General features: G+C 37.0%; 1 long non-coding RNA gene across 4 annotated transcripts in view; it reads left to right on the top strand.

Moving 5' to 3' along the window:
* Positions 1–6,000, top strand: part of LOC135226982 (uncharacterized) — an 89,788-nt gene that overhangs the window by 61,133 nt on the left and 22,655 nt on the right. For all 4 annotated transcript variants that reach the window (XR_010317325.1, XR_010317326.1, XR_010317324.1 and 1 more), the window contains one exon: positions 4,534–4,656. This is a non-coding gene — a long non-coding RNA (uncharacterized LOC135226982). The remainder of the gene's footprint in view (positions 1–4,533; positions 4,657–6,000) is intronic.

Below are 6,000 nucleotides of genomic sequence, written 5' to 3'. Positions count from 1 at the left end.
AATTTGTTACATGATTACAATAAGGCGCATTTATTTGTTTTTGGGTTGTAAGTGGAAGACAAAATTTGAGATTTTGGGTATTAGCCAATGAACCAATTTGGAATTTATGCTAAGCGTTATTTTCAAGTCTATTATGCATTTAATTTGTGTATTACAATTTATTTAAGGTGGCCTAAGTGAGTTTTGAGCCTAACCTTATTTGACCGTTGTTGTCAGCTGCACATTTATATTTGTGGAATTTGCAGAGGCTAGCCTAAGATTTTTGGCTATTTTTTAGTTATTTGTTATAGCCTCTGCCTTTGACTTGTAGGCCATTTTGACTATATGGTCAGTCTTTTGCTGTTGACTTTGTTAGCCTTTTGGTTTGGCTCATTTTGCCCCTTTCTTTGGGTCTTGGTTTTGCCTACTGATTTTTTACTAGTTTACAGTTTACAACAAGTATTTGAAATTTATTTTTTAACCATATTGAAGTTTTACAATTTGCTAGTGAATCATATTTCATTAAGCTGTATCATAGCAACCTTTAAGATTACTGATCGCGCAGTGGGTACAAGGGAGCTGGTACTAGAGTGCTAAATAGTGCTACAACAACTATGTAGCTAGTCCAGCTGTGATGACTGTAAAATCCAGTGTGGAAAGGTTGCAAAATCGATGAAACAAATATTTGGAAGTAAGCAGTCAATATATCTCCGAGGGAGATTCTTGGGGTGAGGAGGAGTTTGATGCACGTGAATAGAATCATGCACAATAATAAATTTCATATAATACAGACTAATAAATTATTAGATGCTTTAGGTTGACTACAGAGTGCAGTTCCTGGAATTCCAATCCTGTTCCGACACAACAGAACGCCAAGGTTCGCTTACCTGAAGTAAAGATTAACAGTGTTGATGGAAAAGTAGAAGAATGGCAAACTTGGTGGGACAATTTCCGTTCATTAGTTCATGATCGTAAGGATATGGACAAGGTATTGAAAATGACACACCTTACGTCATGTTTGAAAGGTAAAGCATTGTTAGTTGTCTCAGGGTTTCAGGCCACAGACCAAATTGTGATGATGCTATTGCAGCTTTGTATGATAGATTTGCTAACCCAGAGAAGGTAAAACAAACATTAGTGCTACAGTTGTTCAATATGGTTAAGCATAAGAATACTGCTAAGGAATTGGAGCAGTTTATGCTGGATTTTGAAAGAATTAATGAAGACTCTTCAACACTGTTATTGATTCACAGTCTTCCCATTGGCTTATTGCTGTTCTGTTACAGAGGAAATTGCCCCCAGAGGCAGAGATGTTCATTTTTCAGAAGTTTCAGACTAAATATTTTACAGTTGATCAAATCAGCAAAGGTTTTGCCGACCACCTTGAATTTTTGATAGGATGCCAAATAGTAGCAAATTACTGTCTGATAGTGATAAATTTCTACAGGATAATGGTAAATCTCAAGTTAGAGATGAAGTTAAATTCTCTAACCAGACACGATGGGTATTTACAGAGAAGACTCAAATTAGAACATATTCATTTGAAGCAACATCATCTAAAAACCAATGTTAATTGTGGTCATCAGATAGTCACAGATTCAGACAGTGCTCAAAGTATGCAGATGCAACTTCCTGAAGAAGTATAGACTGATAGATATGGGATGGTGTTCTAGATGTTTAAGAAATAAGCATAATGGCAAGTGTTTGCAGCCTGTTAAATGCTTTGTCTGCAATAGGACTAATCATAATGAAGTGTTTTACTACAGCAATTTTGGAGGCAAGTTGCAATGTGAGGTGAAATCAGATAGTACTGTAAAGTCAGATAAGCAAGTTAACAGTACAAACATTAAAGTTAAAATTGTAATTGCAAGCACAAAGAGCACTGGGTCCAGATATTCTGCTTTATCGACGGCTCAGGTCCAGGTATCAAATTCATAAATTATGGGAATTAAAATCGATAGACATTGTGTCTACAGAAAGTATGCCAATAGTGTTGAGTATCAAAATGACAGTATTTGGTTCGTCTTTCCTGGAAAGAAAATTGCCCTCTTTTGCCCAACAACTATAGAATGGCTTTAGGTCAAGTGTATTCATTAATGAAAATTTATCAAAGGTTCCTGGAAGTTTGGATGCGTAGCCTAATATCATTCAGGATCAGTTAAAACAGAACTTTATTGAGAAAGTTCCTGATGCAGTAGTTGGTGCTAATGCACATTATATTCCGCATCATGGGGTGCTTAAGATTCGGACACTACCCCCTTAAGGATAGTGTATAATTGCAGTGCTCGAGATTGAAAGGATATTCCTTCTCTCAATGATTGTTTAATCAAAGGACCCTCCCTGATGGAGAAGTTAGGTGATGTTTTGTTAAAGTATAGTGTCAATGATTTCACTTTTAGTGCAGATATTCGGAGGGATTTTTTGCGGGTAGGCCTGCAGAATGTTGATCAAGATTTTGTTAGATTTCTTTGGTCCCGAGGTCCACAGAACCCAGAAACAAGTTTAGACACTTATAGATTTGCTAGTGTGCTGTTTGGTAGTACGTCATCATCTCCATTTTTGTTGATGGCAAAACTCGACTATCAATTTGAGTAGGTCAGGTAGCCCCTTTAAGAATTTGATTGCCAAATCCTTTTATGTTGATAATCTTCAGGGTAGTATGTCTAATGAAATAGAATTGTTAGAGTTGTATGCTGAGGCTAACAAGCAACTGAGGAGTGCCAATATGCCACTCAGGATTGTGGTAACTAACACCGAGAAACTTAAAACTAAAATCGAAGAAGATAACAGTGATTATATTGTTCCTACCACTACTTCAGTTCTTGGATTGAATTGAGATGTAAACTCGTACATGCTTAGTCTGAAGTCTTCTAATGTATTTGTACCTGAAGTAATCACAAAACACAATTTACTTAGTTTGGTCTCGACTGTTTTTTATCCACTAGGATTCCTTTGTCCGGTAATCATAAGGGGTAAAATCCTTATTCAAGCTGCTTGGAGGACTAATGCCTCATGGAATGATCTATTAGGTAAAGAATTTTTAAGTAGTTGGATGGAATTATATAAAGAGTTCAAGACAATTTGTGAATTTTCAGTACCTCGCAAGGTTGCAACTCAAGGAGTATGCTATGGTTTGCACATATTTTGCGACAGCTCGATCAAAGCTTATGGTTGTGCAGCCTATTTGGTAGGAAATTGAGAAAGTAATCTTGTTATGGCAAAAGCTAAGGTTGCCCCCCTTAAAACAAAAACTCTTCCACAGTTGGAACTGACATCAATTTGGTTAGGAACTAAATTAGCCAACTAAACTCACAAAGTTTTAAGCGATATCAATATTTCAAGAACTGTAATTTGGTCTGATAATGAGGCCTCTATTCAATGGGTCAGAAACGATAATTCCAAAATTACATATGTCAAGAACAGGGTGGCTGAGATCAGAGAAGTGTTAGCCAATTATCAAATATTTCATGTATCTACTGGAGAAAATCCTGCTGACTTAGTGACTCGTGGAGTCAAAGTTAAAGACTTGGTGTCAAATTCTTTATGGTTGAAAGGTCCTGCTTGGCTACCATGTGAAAGTTTGTGGCCAAGTCAAAAGGATGAAGTTGTAGTTCCTACATGATATACAGACCCTTGGTACTTTACATTTGGAGATACTTTTAGCATAGGCTGGAATACGGCCATTAAATTCTTGAAAACGGTGGTTAGGATTAGGATGTCTCAAAGACTTGTTAGTCCATCCGAGGAGACATCGTGTGCTCACTTATCTGTAGGACCAGGTTTTACTTTGCATTCACAGTCCTTATGATTTTGTCTAGCTTTCTTTTAAACTGTTCCACACTGCTGCTGTTTACAACTTCTGGTGGCAGTTTATTCCATGTGTCACATATCTTGTATATAAAGAAGTTCCCACAATGGGATGTGTTGTATCTCTTCAGTTTTAGTTTCCAACCATTATTTCTTGTCTAGTTTTCGTTTAATATAAATAGGTTACTGTCTACTTTTGTTATGCCTTTCAGTATTTTAAATGTTTCTATTAGTTGTCCTCGCAATTGTCGTGTTTCTAAGCCATACATGTTCAGGCTCTCCAGTTGTCTTCGGTAACCTATTTGCCTGATGGATGGAATTAACTTTGTGGCTCTTGCTTGTACCCGTTATTGGACGGGGCCTGTCACCTGCACTAAACAATCAAAGTGCTACAGAGATTTAAAAAAAAAAAAAAAAATTGCCACGCTACTTGGGAACTACAGATATATCATTACTCTGTGCAGTATTTATGAAACTTAATTTTATTATGAAAATATATTTATGAAAATTCATGCATATTTTGCAGTGTACTCATACCTTTTTGAAACAATTAGTAAATTTAAAGTTCTTAAAACTCTAGAACTTGTATTATTTTTACTGTAACATAAGTTTCCTTGAGTAACAAACATTTGTAACTGTAGATGAAGTCCATTTGTGGATAGAGTACTGCTGTTTTTTATGTACTTTTGTTCCTTCCAGAAGAAAGACTGATTTTATAAATTATTTGATGTTTTCATTACATTTCAGTTCTGAGTATCACCATTCTCTTCCATCGTTGAGAGTATTCATCTCATGTTTAACCATTTGAAAGGAAAATCTGGTGTTATGGTAACCGTGGCCTGACCTTTCCTTTAGGGGGACATATTTGGTGTAAGTTTTTGTTTGATCTTCCTTCTTTATTTGGTATTGTTTATTTTACAGATCCTTTATCATTTCTTGCTTTATTTATTGTTAGTGGTATAGTCTCTCAGGAGTGTTTAAATGAGACAGTGCAAGTTTCTTCCTTCATTCACACTAGAACGATACGGTAACAATTATAAATTTAACCATCAGGAATATGAATCGAAAATTGAAGTTTCTCTTGACCCGTTGATCGCCACAGCTCTGGGAATCTGACTCCTTTCTGGGATGGCGGTTCGTGCTGTTCTCCCGCTTACAGTGGGGCATCGCTTAGTTCACGGATCGGAGTATTTCACGGATCCAGTTAATCCACGGGTTTTTCTTGGACCGCTTCTCATGTTACATCACTGGTATGAATCGCTGGCATCACGGGTTTGTTGTGTTCGGCATATGGCGATGCTTTTCGGTAGGCTAACCCTCGGCCGTGGTCCGATAACTACCAACATTCATTTAAAGACTCATATAATGATATTAACTGACAATAAAGGTAATAAAAACCATTCTCACCTAATATATTATTGTCCTATCTTGGAAATAAATAGCCTTATTCAAGGTTTATGTACGACGTTCATTGGTAGGCTAAGCGTAGTTGCAGTGCGATACCACCAACGTACACAAACAGATTCACATTATGATATTAACTGACAATAAAGGTAATAAAACCATTCTTACCATATATATTATAGTCATATCTTCATAATAAATAGCCTATTCAAAGAATACTTCCACATCATTGCACTCAACTTATCGTCGGAGTGGCCAGCCACAAAATGTAAGCATATACCTTTACGTACGAAAATGGTTTATGTCATGTATACGGTTGCAGTTCAAAGCGACATTTTTTGTTTGATAAACTTTTAGAAATTTTTTTTCTGGGCTCAGCTCGTGTCGCTTGCGCGAAATATTCCTTTAATCTATTATTTCTAGGGTAAATGTACTAAACTACCATACGAGAATAAATAAAATAAAGAAAAGGTCAGTATGAACTGACTCGCTCACCCTCTAGGAGGGTGTCGGTATGAACACTAGGCGAGTGAGGACCACTACCACGAGCCAAATGCCAATAGAAATCTCCCACTACAAAAACCCTCCAAGAGGGGAGCCGTCCCACAGAGGGAGCAGCTCGTACTATATACTACACCATCCCCATGCTTGCGACTGCTGCGCCTCTAGTGGCCATCCTTTTAAAGTTAGCGCCAGGAGCCACACGTGCTAATTTTCTCTCTGTGTTTTTTGTGCCCTTTCGTGGATTTTTTACTATAATGGAGCGTGCAGGGCTAATCGCAGCAGCTAAGTTAAAGTACTAAAAAAAGT

The sequence above is a fragment of the Macrobrachium nipponense genome, chromosome 15 (genome assembly GCF_015104395.2).
Source record: "Macrobrachium nipponense isolate FS-2020 chromosome 15, ASM1510439v2, whole genome shotgun sequence".
NCBI lineage: Eukaryota > Metazoa > Arthropoda > Malacostraca > Decapoda > Palaemonidae > Macrobrachium > Macrobrachium nipponense.
The sequence above is the reverse complement of the archived record's forward strand: the minus strand, read 5'-3'. Positions and strand labels throughout refer to the sequence as shown.